Source organism: Populus euphratica, unplaced genomic scaffold, assembly GCF_000495115.2.
Source record: "Populus euphratica unplaced genomic scaffold, PopEup_1.0 scaffold814.1, whole genome shotgun sequence".
NCBI lineage: Eukaryota > Viridiplantae > Streptophyta > Magnoliopsida > Malpighiales > Salicaceae > Populus > Populus euphratica.
Window position 1 is genome coordinate 37,076 of NW_011500673.1, and position 16,455 is coordinate 53,530.

Below are 16,455 nucleotides of genomic sequence, written 5' to 3' on the forward strand. Positions count from 1 at the left end.
TATTATTATTATTATTATTATTATTATTATTATTGTTACTATTGTTGTTGTTATAATTGATATGACCTAATTACCGAACAATGTTCTGGTTTGGACTACATCAATATCTCTTTTCTAAGTTTGACCATCTCTTTGTCTTTTCAATTTCAATTCCTAAATTCATCAATCAATCCTTTCATTTATATGAGAGGCCTGCATTTAAAATGAACATTTACCACAAATTAAAGGTATCTTATATTATTAGATACGTTATCATAAAACATGCTTTAGTTAAGGAGTTATTGATACTTCAAGTGTAAAATGATGATATAAAATCTTGATAAAAATGCAATTTTAAGTACTAATCACCCCCCAACCAGTTTATTACTATTTCCTAGTAATCAAAGCGTTAAAATAGAAAAACAATTTGTAAATTCCACAAAGTTAGATATTCATCATTTAACTTCCATTAATCTATCCAGATAAACAAACTTTCATTAAATTTATATATCTACTCAATACCTTTTAACAAGATATTAATAAACCTTTCTTTTGTGCTCAAAGTATCAACACATAATTATGAGTCTTTTCTTGGAAGAAAACAAAATTCTTGTTTTAATGTTTAAGGTTAACTTCTTTAGGTTGAGATTTTTTTTGTTTTATTTTTATTTTTTTTAAATATATATACATGTAACTTAAAACACAATGCATCTTTAACCCATGCAACGAGCTTTCTGCTAATGACTCCCAAACCAGTTGGTCTTAGGGCATTAGGTGTTGAGACACCCTTACGAGTTTAGTAACTCGGGTCGTAGATACTGATATGTAGATAGTGCAATGTTTGATTCCTTTAAGCTTTTCTCCTCAACCTACGTAACAAGCGTTTGACCAATAGCTCTCAAATCAGTTGACTTTAGGATATTAGGTGTTAAAACACCCCTTCAAGCTTAATTGCTTAGATTAAGGAGGCTACGAAACCAAACTTATCTACATTTTTATTATCATAATTTTTTTTTACTTTTTTTTTATTTCAAATTATATACTATCCTTTTTCCTTAGTTGTTACCTTTAACAAAATAATATAAATAATATAATAATCCAATGTGTAACCCACAATCATATGTTAAAGTATGTGTGTGTAAATTAAGGTTTAAGAATACATGTTAAATGAGTATATGAGCAGAATTAAGTGATAACAATGCAAGAGTTTGTAACCCTGAATATTTCAAAAAGTATTATGATAGATCTTATTAAGAATGATTACTACGATGCATCTCAAAAGTCATAAAAAGATCTCATTTACTCTGTCATCATAGTAACAACAATTTTGCACTTGCTTTATAAAATAGAAAACACAATTAGTTAATTTTTTTCTTTTTTTTAACTACTACTTTCTTCCCCCAATTAAAACGAGACATTGTCCTCAATGTTCTAAGATAGAAAGATAGAGTATAGAAGATATCACCTGAAATAACGAACATTGACAAACCTGAAACACACTTAAAAAAAATAAGAAATAACAAAACACAATAATAAAATAAAAAGACACAAAAAATTTACAAATAAAGACACAAATCTAATCTAAGCTTTTTACGGCTTTCCTTAGATGACCAATTTATGCGACTCATGGAGGGATCAATTACAGGAATGAAAGATTGTAGTTGGTCAATCAATTATTCAGCAGTAGCAGGAAAGATTATAATTTGTCATGCAAAAGATGTTAGAAATTCTTATTCCATAGCATGATCAAGAAAAGACAATAACTTATCATAATAACCATTAACATTTAACAAACCTATGGGTTTATGGTGAATGTGCAGTTGGGCCTAAGAGAAAATATGAAAGATCTCTTCCAATGTGCTTAGACCACCTGGTAAGACAATGAAGGCATCAACATGGTTAAACATTGCATTCATTCGAGCAGACATTGTGGAGACCTATAGTTCCTCTCCAATTGTTTTTCCAATGATGTCCCCTTGTGCTAAAGCTTCGAGGACGACCCCCAAAACTTGACTACCTCTTAAAAATACAACTATTGACACACCTCCCATTAACCTAAGACTGCCTCCCCCATACACTAAATGAATCATTCTCTCAGCTAGCATCTGACCAAGATGATTTGCTGATTCTAAAAACTCCTTTTCTTTTCAAGAACTAGATCCATCGAAAACACAAATATTTCTTATGTGATGACCTGAGGAACTTGCCATTTCTACAAACTTCTCTATTTGTTGAATGTATGGGTTGAGTAGAAATGAAAGGAAGGAAAAGAGGATTTCATGGATGAGAAATTAAAAAGGCAATCATACCACCTATATATAGGCCAGTTGGAGTCTCACATAAAACTCTTTCTCTTTATTTATTTATTTATTTTTAAGAAAACATGTGTATGTACAGGTAGTTATGATTGTGGCTCACATTTCCCCTCTATGGATCGGGGATAGGCTTCCCATCTAGTTTTCTTAAAAACTAGCAAACGGGGTCTTTTTTAGTCAGATTTCCAAGACTAAGTCGAGCATGTTTTTTATGAAATAGTGGCCATAAATCATGAATTACACATTGCACATCTCTACTAGGATGCATCTCAAGAGTTAATAAAAGATTATCTAAAGACTCCTTACTCAGGCCATCCTTAATGAATTGTATTTTATCTTCACAGTTTATAGATACTATTCCTAAAGAATGACATTGTGCATTACAAGTCCATCCGGCACATCGATGACAGACTTTCAGTCATTTTGCACGATGTTTCTTTGCAAAAGTGCTTTTACCTATTCCAAGCATATGTGAAATGAAGGAATTCGAGGACTCACCTGAAAATCGAACCTTTGCTTCAATCAACCAGCGAATATCTTCAGGAATTCCATGATTTACTAACAACCTCAATCTTGCACATCTAGCATGGTAAATTTCTGTAATCGCATTCTGAGGCAAAACAGGAAAATACTTTTTTAATTTTTCAAGATTAGTGTCTATTTTCAAATGAGAATTGGAAGAGAGATTCAAAAAATTGCACAAATATATACACAGATATCAGTTATTATGGAAAACTGAAAGAACCGATTTAAGTCACGGAATACTGTTATCCGCCATTTGACCAAGGTGGGAGAAACTAGCAAAAATTACTGAAAAAGAAATATAAAAACAATATGAAAAAAATAAATCTTTATATACAGGATCACCCAATTTAATAGTCATTTTCAACTGAAAAATTGTTAAAGTAAACTTTCAAACGATATTCATTTACCTTGAAAACATTACCATTCTTTGGATTCTCGATATCACATGCCCCATATGGACACGTGTTTCACAATAAAAGGACCGCTCCATCTTGATCTTAGTTTTCTAGGAAATAAATACAGCCGAGAATTATAAAGTAAGACTTTTTTACCAACATTGAATGTTTTTCTCAGTATTTTCTTATTATGAAACTCTTTGATTCTTGCTTTATGAATTCTTAAATTTTCATATGCATCAATTCTTATTTCTTCAAGCTCAATTATTTGTAGTTTTTGCAGTTGACTAGCATCATCCAGATTTGAATTGAAAGCTTTAATAGTTCAATAACTTATCATAATAACCATTAACATTTAACAGACCTATGAGTTTATGGTGAATGTGCAGTTGGGCCCAAGAGGAAATATGAAAGATCTCTTCCAATGTGCCTAGACCATCTGGTAAGGCAATGAAGGCATCAATATGGTTAAACATTGCATTCATTTGAGCAGACATTGTGAAGACCTGTAGTTCCTCTCCAATTGTTTTTCCAATGATGTCCCCTTGTGCTAAAGCTTTGGGGACGACCCCCAAAACTTTACTACCTCCTAAAAATACAGCAATTGACACATCTCTTATTAACCCCAGACAGCCTCCCCCATACACTAAATGAATCTTTCTCTCAGCTAGTATCTGACCAAGATGATTTGCTGATTCTAAAAAATCCTTTTCTTTTCCAGGACTAGATCCACCGAAAACATAAATATTTCTTATGTAATGACCTGAGGAACTTGCCATTTCTATAAACTTCTATATTTGTTGAATGTATGGGTTGAGTAGAAATGAAAGGAAGGAAGAGAGGATTTTATAGATGATAAATTAAAAAGGCAATCATACCACCTATATGTAGGCCAACTGGAGTCGCACACACACACTCTTTATTTATTTATTTATTTATTTTTGAAAAAGCATGTGTATGTACAGGTAGTTGTGACTGTGGCTCACATCTTCCCTTGGTTTTACATCCAAGAACGACTTAAATGCCCTCTATGGGTCAGGGATAGGCTTCCCATCTAGTTTTCTTAAAACATGGCACACAGGGTCTTTTTTAGTTAGATTTCCAAGACTAAGTTGAGCATGTTCTTTATGAAATAGTGACCATAAATCATGAATTGCATGATGCACATCTCCACTTGGATACGTCTCAAGAGTTAATAGAAGATTAACTAAAGACTCCTTACTCAGGCCATCCTTAATGAATTGTATTTGATCTTCACGATTTATAGATACCATTTCTAAAGAACGATATTGTGCATTACAAGTTCATCTGGCACATCGATGACAGACTTTCAGTCGTTTTGCACAACATTTCTTTGCAAAAGTGCTTTTACTTGTTTTAGGCATGTATGAAATGAAGAAATTGGAGGACTCACCTGATAATTGGACCTTTGCTTCAATCAACCAGCGAATATCTTTAGGAATTCCATAATTCATTAACAACTTCAATCTTGCACATCTAGTGATTGTGCATCAAAAGTGTCATTAGGTCTCTTGTTTCACATATGTATTTATTGTTTTTATTTGGTTGTTTTTATAATAATTGATGTGTTTTTTAGTAATGAAGTTTGTTTTAATGTTTCAATAGGTTTTTGGAGCTTAAATGAATTAACTCACAAAATTCAACGTCGGAATTCAGAACAAAGAATTGAAGAGACATTTAGTTGAAGATTGAAGCAAATCTTGGTTCAAATAAGTGCTCCAAATTTGTCCCAAAAATCAATTCTATTCCAATTCTAGAAAAGAATATCATATGATTTATTTCAAGCCCAAACTTGCCTTATGTTGTGTTTGGTATGTGAATGAGACTTGTTTAGGATCATCATTACCTTTTTGGGTTCATTATTGTGTTGACCATTGCATGCTTTGATTTGGGATAGATAATATCTTATAAAGCAAGATATAGCATACTTTTTTTTTAGATTACTGAAGTACATCTTTCCTTGTAAAAGTTGTGTGAGTTGTGTGAATATGCATGAAAGATTAGTATGATGCTTTACTTGTGATTATCCCTTTTGATCTAGTCCTAAACAAGGTTTAAGTAAATAGAGTAATAATCATTAAATAAATAAATAAATAAATAAATAAATAAATGTGTACAAAGTTCTATCTACTCCAATGTTTTGAGTTGCTTAGTAACTAGGGGTATTCATCACAAATGTTTATCTTTACGTCAAACGGCAGCTTGAAATATGAGTATGCAAAGCACTTTAAGTTTGTGACTTTGTGAGTAACCGGGTGCATTCATCACAAATATTTGTATTCGCGTCAAAAGGGAAGTGACAACTTAAAGACAAAGAATAAATCATATCTTCAAAAAAAAAAAAGAAAAAAGAAAAAAAAATATATATAGATATTTCTCTAGTTTGCTACCTTATTTGTATTGGTGAGAAGGGAAGATTAGAAGTTGAGTTTTCATATGAATCAATTATGTTGGTTGCACGATAAATATGACTGAATTTGGAAATTTTGTATGGATGTTTGATTTAGAGAATGTGAGTATGCTTATTTTTCTTTATTTGCTATTGTGTACACTAAGTTAAAGACACCAATGTTTGCATGATAGGTCCTTCAAGTATGATGAATCGAGCCTAATTATGGTTGTTATTATTATTATTTTTATTTTAAAGGTTTTATGTTTTGTTTTGCTTGAGGACTAGCAAAATCTAAGTTGGGGGGGTGTGATTGTGCATCAAAAGTGTCATTAAGTCTCTTGTTTTACATATGTATTTATTGTTTTTATTTGGTTGTTTTTATAATAATTGATGTGTTTTTTAGTAATGAAGTTTGTTTTAATGTTTCGATAGGTTTTTGGAGCTTAAATGAATTAATTCACAAAATTCAACGTCGGAATTCAGAACAAAGAATTGAAGAGACATTTAGTTGAAGATTGAAGCAAATCTTGGTTCAAATAAGTGCTCCAAATTTGTCCCAAAAATCAATTCTATTCCAATTCTAGAAAAGAATATCATATGATTTATTTCAAGCCCAAACTTGCCTTATGTTGTGTGCAAACTTCAACCATTAAACACTCAAGGTTTCAATGTCAATCTTAGCCCCAAACTTGCCTTATTTATGCCTTTCATTTCCTTTACTTAGTTAACTCTTATCTTATTTATGTTCTTATTTTGTTTATTTATTTTTCTTTCTTTCATTATGTGTAGCTAAGTTTATTATGTCAAGGTAAAAAGGTTACACTAATGGTGTAAGAATAAGTATAGTGTAAACTCAACATGGACCTTAATGTTTGATACTAACATGTTTTGTATTTGTTATCTTGTTCACTCTTTAATACTTTGCTTATTAAATGACTAATCTTGATTTATGTTATATAACACTTGGTACAACAAATGTTATCTTGTTCACTCTTTAATACTTTGCTTGTTAAATGAATAATCTTGATTTATGTTGTATAACACTTGGTACAACAAATGCTTGGCACTTTCATAGGAAAGGGCAATTTTGCACAATTGAAGGAATCACAAAGAAACCCTAAACCACAAAAAATCCTAAAAATCATAACCATTTCCTCTCCTTAACTCGAAGTCGCCACTCCCTCCCTAGAAAAGAAAAAACCTAAACCGGTTGCGCCCCCCCCCCCTTACTCAACCAAACAAGAGAAGCCACAGCCTGCCCCATTTCCAGACCTTCCCTCTACCAGCCAATATTAGCCCTTTACTCCACTAGCCTTCTCCCCTTCACCAAATGATTTCCCTACGTTTCCTTCTCTTCCCCAGATTGGTTCTTCCCTCTCAACATCGAACAAACCTTTCCCTTAACAACAACCAACACTCTCTCTATCCTCTCCTTTTCTAGCCAACGTGTTCTCCTTCTTCATCCATCGAAGTTAGCCGTCGTTGCACCTCCAGCTCCCACACCATACTAGCTCCCCTTTTCTAGTTGTTCCTCCAGGGCCCACAAACCCATTTATACTGAAGCCCCCTTCTCGACAATGTCTTCTTCTTTGGTCTTCTTAATAGCAAATGGCCAAATCAATAGCACCCATAGAGCCATTCGTGCTGTCTACAACATCAGCCACGATAGCATTGCCCGATCTGCCACCCGAAGCAGAGGAGAAGAAGACAAAGCCATAACAAACTAACCCGTAGTGAAGCATACCCAGAGAAGGAGAAGGGAGAAATGCAGATCTAAAAAAAAAAAACAAAGAAAGAAAAAGCTAAAATCAACTATTTGAGGGCCTTTTTTTCTATGTTTCTTATTACAGGTAGAGGTAATAGTCACCACCAGCAAGGAAGAAAGGAGGAAGCCGTTTCGGATCTCCCCTGCTACCTTTTTTTTGCAGCAACACATGAACCCACACGCTGCTAGTGATGGTGGCACATGGATCAGATGCACTGCCATTGTTCAAAGGCCCAGAAACCTTCCTCAGCATTGTTCCCGTATATTCTAGGAGGCTTTGGATTTTTTTAGGGGCTGTTTTGTAATTTTTAAATTGTTTAATCTAATTTTTATTTTGTTTTCTTTGAATTTTTATAATTTGTAATGTGGATGTAAAAAAGGAAAAAAAGAAAAAAAGAAAAAAAGATAGTAAAAGTGAATGTGTATGTTTGTATTTTGTTTATGAATGTTTGTTTTAAGGATGAAATTGCAAAGAATAAAGAAGAATTTAATATTTTGATTTGCTCACGGTTAAGGATTATAAACTTATACGTAAGTCATATTTCTAATATCCGATGAAAAGATAATTTTTAAAACTTCTTTAACATATCAAAGCCACGAAGCAGCTTACTTCAGGTAAGGAGTGTTAGGGGTGCTAATACCTTCCCTAACCACAACTAGTCCCTTACCCGTGAATCTTTGACAAGACCAATACATCCAGGTTTCCTAGTAGCCCTCAATTAAATACCAGGTGGTGACTCCCAACGAATCCAATCAAGCAAACAAAATGAAATGAAAAATCGCTAGCCAATGCCGTGTGGGTGATGTGCGATGATTGTGCATCAAAAGTGTCATTAAGTCTCTTATTTTACATATGTATTTATTGTTTTTATTTGGTTGTTTTTATAATAATTGATGTGTTTTTTAGTAATGAAGTTTGTTTTAATGTTTCGATAGGTTTTTGGAGCTTAAATGAATTAATTCAGAAAATTCAACGTCGGAATTCAGAACAAAGAATTGAAGAGACATTTAGTTGAAGATTGAAGCAAATCTTGGTTCAAATAAGTGCTCCAAATTTGTCCCAAAAATCAATTCTATTCCAATTCTAGAAAAGAATATCATATGATTTATTTCAAGCCTAAACTTGCCTTATGTTGTGTGCAAACTTCAACCATTAAACACTCAAGGTTTCAATGTCAATCTTAGCCCAAATAATAAGTACATTTGTATACTTATTTGATGCTCAAATTCAGCCCAAATTCAGCCCAAATTCAGCCCTAAATCAACCCCAAATCAACCTTCAAATCAACCCAAACACAATCCATGATCTTACATGTCCACACAACAAATAACAATTGATTTATTTTGGGTAATCCATTGATCCAAGAAGGCAAGCACATGGATGGAAAGCTGGAGGGGATATTTTAACATTATTTTGGGTCAAAAAGAAGAAGGAGACACCTCATAAATGAGGAAGAAAAACGTGCACCAAAGTAATTGTAAAGCTGTCTTGATTTGATTTTTCAAAACACATTTCGGTGTTTTGCCCATAACTTTTGACTCAGGTGTCCAAATGAGCTGTTCTTTAATGATCTGGAAAGGTGACAGAATTGCCTATAAATATGTCTCTAATAGACTTCTCGAAGAAAAGCTTCTAAGAGGGTCGAATTGCTGTCCAAAGTTAGAGTCAGATTTGTGTCCGAATTTTTTCTGAAATTGTATTGTGTTCTTCTTTATAGATTTCGGTTCTTTAGTTTGTAAAACTTATTATTTCAGTTGGATTCAAGTTCTTTCATGTTTATTGAAGTGTTCTTATATATAATCATGGTTGGCTAAACTCTTTCTTGGATCCAAATCAAGGATAATGGTGATTGAGGTGAGTTCTTTAGGATATGAATGAATCTTAATGTTTATCTTCTTATTTTCTTCATGAATGATTTATTATTGTAAAGAAATTTTAGAAATCATTTAGGTAATGTTATAATCTTGAATTTTTATGCACAAACTTTAGTTTTGGTATAGAGATTGCTTGATTCAATGTCTTACTTGATATGAAAGTACTTGTTCATTCTTAAGCAATAATCAATCTTCATCTTTCTAATCTTCATTGTAATATCTTCCGATCTAATATCACCATCGTTGATATTAGGTTGAGTTATCTTATATATGTTGAAGAAATCACCAATACATCACCATTAAAATTGATTTGGACCAAGACTTACTTTTTCTTGTCATTTAAAATCTATTTACATTTTTTTTTTATCTTTAAAAACAAATCCATCAATTATTTTCAACCAAGTTATTGTTAATTTAATTTCTCTTGAGTTTTTTTTGTTATTTAGCTTAATTTCCAGATCTAGCTCTCTGTGGATATGACCTCGATCTTACCGAGTTAATTGCTACATCGCACACTCGTGCACTTGCGAGTTAAAACAAGCCGATCATAAAAAGCGGTCAAGCATCTAGCACGGTAAATTTCTGTAATCGCATTCTAAGGCAAAGCGGGAAAATTCTTTTTCAATTTTTCAAGATTAGTGTCCATTTTCAAATGAGAATTGGAAGAGAGATTCAAAGAATTGCACAAATATATACACAGATATCAGTTATTATGGGAAACTGAAAGAACCGACTTAAGTCATAGAGTACTGTTGTCCGCCATTTGACCGCGATGAGAGAAACTAGCAAAAATTATTAAAAAAGAAACATACAAACAATATGAAAAAAATCAATCTTTATATACAAGATCACCCAATTCAATAGAGTCATTTTCAACTGAAAAATTATCCAAGTAAACTTTCAAACGATGTCCATTTACCTTGAAAACATTGCCATTCTTTAGATTCTCGATTTGTGTCATGTCAGTTTTTGAATCTATTGTCAATCTTGACAAGTGATCTGCGATAATATTTTCGGTGCCTTATCTTTGATTGTGATATCAAATTCTTGAAGTAACAAAATCCACCGCACCAATCTAGCCTTAAAATCTTTCTTAGAAAGAATATATTTTAATGCTACATGATCACTAAAAACAACAATAGGTGAGCCAACAAGATAAGACCTGAATTTTTCACATGCAAATACTATTGCAAGTAATTCTTTTTCAGTGGTGGTATAATTCATTTGAGCACTATTTAAAGTTTTACTTGCATAGTAAATCATATAAGACTTTTTATCTTTTTTTGTCCCAAAACAGCACCTACAGCATAATCACTAGCGTCACATATTATTTCAAAAGGTAATGAGTAATCAGGAGGTTGAATGATATTAACACAAGTAAGCAAGTTTTTAAGTTTAACAAAGGCTTCTTCACAATGTTTAGTCCATTCAAAAATATTATCCTTCATTAGAAGGTTACTTAAGGGCTTAGATATTACACTAAAATCTTTGATGAATCTTCTATAAAAACCAGTATATCCTAGGAATGATCTAACATCTTTAATAGATTTTAGTGTTGGCAAGTTAGCAATTAAGTCGATTTTAGATTTGTCAACCTCAATTCCTTTTGATGAAACAATGTGACCAAGTACAATGTCATTTGTTACCATAAAGTGACATTTTTCCCAATTCAGTACAAGATTATTCTCTTCACACCTGCTCAAAACCTTTTCTAAGTTAGTCAAACAATCATCAAATAAATCACCAAAAATAGAAAAATCATCCATAAAAATCTCAAGAAAATGTTCAACCATATCACTAAATATACTAAGTATGCATTTTTGAAACGTGGTTGGTGCATTACATAATCCAAAAGGAATCCTTCGATATGCAAAAGTACCAAATGGACATGTGAAAGTAGTCTTCTCTTGATCTTCCAATGCAATTTCAATTTTGGTTGTAACCTGAATAGCCATCTAGGAAATAATAAAATTCATGACCTGCAACTCTTTCTAGGATTTGATCCATGAAAGATAAAGGAAAATGATCTTTTCTAGTCATTGAATTAAGTTTCCTATAGTCAATGCACATGCGCCAACCAGTAATAGTCCTAGTGGGAATTAACTCATTGTTCTCATTTGTTATCACAGTGACTCCAGACTTCTTGGGTAGGACTTAGCCATTTGCTGTCAGAAATAGGATAAATGATTTCATTATCTAGAAGCTTAATGACTTTATTTTTCACTACTTTTTTCATATTAGGATTGAGCCTTCGTTGCATTTCTCTATAGGGTTTAGAATTTTCCTCCAAATAAATTCTATGTGTACAAATCAAAGGACTAATTCCTTTTATGTCAACTATGGTCCACCCTAATACATTTTTGTGCATTTGCAGAGTTTGTAATAACTTACCTTCTTGATGTGCATTATGTTTGGAAGAGATTATTACCGGAAAAGTCTCATTTTCTCCTAGAAATGAGTATTGGAGATTGAATGGCAACGACTTGAAATCAGGTTTGGGTGGTTGAACACTTGAAGGTATGGACTTAATTGATCGTGATGACAATTCCTCACTTTGCGGCCTCCAATTACTTGCCTTTGATTCTTCCTGAAAATAAATCATTTGCAAATCATCAGATTCATCAATCTTAATTTCACTGGAAGTGGTTTGAAATTGATCATGAATTAATTTTTCAGTAAAGTCCAGTTCCTATAAATCATTATCATCTCTAGGTTGCTTGTAAATGTTGAAAATATTCATCTCCAATGTCATGTTTCCAAATGATAGCTTCATCAATCCATTCCTATAATTAATCCATACATTATAAGTTGCAAGAAACGGACGTCCTAAAATAACAGGAAATGAATTACATACTTCAATAGGTTGTGTGTCCAAGATAATAAAATCCACAGGATAAATGAATTTATCAACTTGTACTAACACATCTTCAATTATTCCTCTAGACACTTTTACAAATTTATCAGCAAGTAAAAGAGTTATAAAAGGTGGTTTTAACTTACCTAGATTGAGACTTTGAAAAACTGAATATGGAAGTAAATTCACACTGGCTCTAAAATCAAGTAAGGCTTTTTTAATTTTATCTTCTCTGATAAAGGAAGAAATTGTAGGACAACTAGGGTCTTTATATTTCAAAACATTATTGTTCTGAAGAATGACACTTACTTGTTCGGCTAAAAAGGCTTTCTTTTTCACATTCAATTTTCTCTTCATAGTGCATAAATCTTTTAAAAATTTAGCAAAGGAAGGAACCTGTTTAATAGCATCCAGCTAAAGATATATTAATTCTTACCTGTTTGAAAGTTTCAAAGATTTCAGAGTTGTGATTGACTTTCCTTTATTTGGTTATGGCATGAGGAAATGGAAGCGCTGGTAGGGAATCAGTCTTTTCTTTGCAAATTTCAAATTCAACCCCTTCCTTAGCCTTAGAGATTGACTCATCATCTTTCTTACAAGGTTTAAGAGTGGGTTTTTCAATAACCTTACCACTGCGAAGAGTAGTGACTGATTTGACTTGATCCATATGTTGGCTTCTAGAACTATTCGCATTTGCATTATATTGCCCTTTTGAATTTTGTTGTGGTTGAGATGAAAACTTACTTTTCTTTTGGAAACTAAGAGCAGATGTCAATTTTGTAAGAGTATCTTTAAAAAGGCTTTCATTTTTACATTTAATTTTCTCTTGCTTTTCAATGAATGCATGCAATGTTTCCTCAAGATTTCTTCTAGGAGGTGGAGCATAAGGAAGTGCATATCTATGATAATTTTGGAAACTATGGTATGCTTGAAACGGTGGTTGTGAAGTTTGTACATTGTTATTATCACTCTTCCAACTGAAATTTGGATGATTTCTCCAACAAGAGTTGTATGTTCGAGAATATGAGTTATGGTTGGCCCTTCAGAAACTGTTTAAAGCATGGGCTTATTCATGGAGACATTCCTTAAAAGAAGGCAAGGTTGGACAATTATTGGTTGAGTGTTCAATTGTTTCACATATTTGACACATAATATTTTCAATAGATTTTAATTGACTACTCTTTATCAATTCTAGTGCCTCGACTTTTCTAGCTAAAGATGCAAACTTGGCTTGGAGGTCATGATCTTCCCTAAGGTTGTATATACCTCCACTAGATGTATGAGGTTGAGTTTTACTCGGTGCCTCATAAGTACCCACGGTGTCCTAATTTTGAGCATTTTCAGCTAACAAGTCTAAATACTCCATTGCTTCATCATGGTCTTTATCTTCAAAAGTTCCATTGCACATCAATTCAACCATTTGCCTATTTCTAGGTGTTAACCCTTCATAAAATTGTGAAACCAATCTCCATGTTTCAAAACCATGATGAGGGCAAGTATTAAGCAAGTCTCGATACCTATCCCAACATTGGTAAAGTGTTTCTCCTGGTTTTTAAGTGAAAGTGGTGATTTGTCTTTTGAAAGAGTTTGTTCTGTGAGATGGGAAAAATTTCTTTAAAAACTGTTGTTGTATTTCATCACAAGCATGAATAGATCCTGGTCTCAAATTTTATAGCCATGTTTTCGGTTTATCTTTTAATGAAAAAGGAAAAAGCTTTAATCTGATGGTGTTCATGCTACAATTTGAATCATTATATGTGTTGCAGACCTCCTCAAATTTCCTTAAATACAAGTATGAATTTTCCAATTCTAAGCCACGAAAAGAAGGTAAAAGTTGAATAATGTCTGGCTTAAAATTAAAATGAGATGCATCATAAGGAAAAACTATACATGACGATGCACTTGTTCTTGTGGGATACATATAGTCTCTAAGTGTTCTAACACGGTTATTCTTATTATTCTCATTATGAAGTGATTGATTCTTTTTTTCGGTCATATTTTCTGAAAATGATGAGGATACCCTATAAAGTCTACCACTTGATATACGTGACCACACTCTCATAAAGAAAGAAGAAAAAAAGGAAACAAGAGAAAAGAAATAAAGTTATATATAAGAAAAGTGAAAAGAGAAAATAAAATAAATACAATAATTTATACAAGAACTTACCTCTTGGCAACGATGCCAAAAACTTGACATGACCAAAAGATTGATGTCTTCTTTCAAGTGTAGGAGTGTCGAAGTAATAAATAACCTGGCAAGACCGGGGTCAAACCACAGGGAGGTTAATTGTATAAATTATAGATAACAATAATACAACAATAACAACAACAACAAGAATAATAATAATAATAATAATAATAATAATAATAATAATAATAATAATAATAATAATACTAGTAGTAGTAATAGTAGTAATAATAGTAATAGTAGTAATGATAATAATAATAATAATAACAATAATAATAATAATAAAAGAAAAAAAAAAGAAGTTGATGAGAACTTTGAGATGGAAGATTAAGGTGAGGATTAAATAATGATAATAACAAATGTCAAGGTTAGAGGTTCCACTAATGGTATGTCAAACAAGTATAATATAAACTCTTATTATTCAATTGGAAACCACACATAAAGGAGATTCCAATCCGATTATAAATTGTTAAAATGATCATATTAGTTATCTTATTCGATTAATGCTAACACTTGTAAATCTCGTTAGGCATTCATGATTATAACTTATGTTAACAACAAATCAAGTTCCTTTCATAGCTTAGGTGTCGGTTATACCATACAATATGGGCTTTTGAGAGTGCCAAGTATTTATTGTACCAAGTGTTATACAATATAAATCAAGATTAGTCATTTAACAAGCAAAGTATTAAAGAGTAAACAAGATAACAAAAATAAAACATGTTAAATCAAGATTAGTCATTTAACAAGCAAAGTATTAAAGAGTGAACAAGATAACAAATACAAAACATGTTAGTATCAAACATTAAAGTCCATATTAAGTTTACACTATACTTATTCTTACACCATTAGTGTAACCTTTTCACCTTGACATAATAAACTTAGCTAGACATAATGAAAGAAAGAAAAATAAATAAACAAAATAAGAACATAAATAAGATAAAAGTTAACTAAGTAAATGAAAGGAAATGAAAGGCATAAACTTGATATTAATGAAAGCAAAGCATAAACATTACCAAAAATACAAAGAGAGAAAGTAAAAGCATGATCTTGATCTAGAAACCAAGATGCCTAAATGCATGGCAAATGCCTCCTTTTATAGGCCAAAATTAGAAACTATTGATTTGATGACTAATTGATGAGTGGGTGAGCAACTCTTGACTTGGTGACAATCCTTATCTTCTCTTGTCTGCCCAAAACATCATTGATAATGTCAAAATTGAAACCACTAATGAAAGTTGTAGAAAATTATCTCAGCTTTCTTGTGTAAAACATTCAGATCATTTAGACTTCTAGAACTCCAGATATGGGCCAAACACTGAACAGTGCTCAGGCTGGAGGACATATTCAGACTTCTTTGTTGTTACTCCAATTTAGACTTGAAAATATTTTGAGATCTTGGGCTCTATATGAAAGTTGTAGGCCTATGTCTTACCTTTCTATCCATATAAAGTAGACCTAAATCTGAGATCTACAGCTCCAGATATGACCCAATTACCGAACAGTGTTCAGGTTTGGACTGCACCGACATCTCTTTTCTAAGTTTGGCCATCTCTTTGTCCTTTCAATTTCAGTTCTTAAATTCATTAATCAATCCTTTCATTTATATGATAGGCTTGCATTTAAAATGAACATTTACCACAAATTAAAGGTATCTTATATTATTAGATATATTATTATAAAACATGCTTTAGTTAAGGAGTTATTGATACTTCAAGTGCAAAATGATGATATAAAACCTTGATAAAAATGCACTTTTAAGTAGTAATCAGTGTGATCACGTACATTAAGTGGTAGACTTTGTAGGGTATCCTCATCATTTTGAGAAAATATGGTCGAAGAAGATAATTAATCACTTCATAATGAGAATAATAAGAATAACTGTGTGAGAACACTTAGAGACCACATGAATCCCACAAGAACAAGTGCACCATCATGCATAGTTATTCCTCCTGATGCATCTCATTTTAATTTTAAGCCAGACATTATTCAATTTTTACCTTCTTTTCATGGCTTAGAATTGGAAAATCCATACTTGCATTTAAGAGAATTTGAGGAGGTCTGCAACACATATAATGATTCAAATTGTAGCATAAACACCATCAGATTAAAGCTTTTTCCTTTTTCATTAAAAGATAAAGCTAAA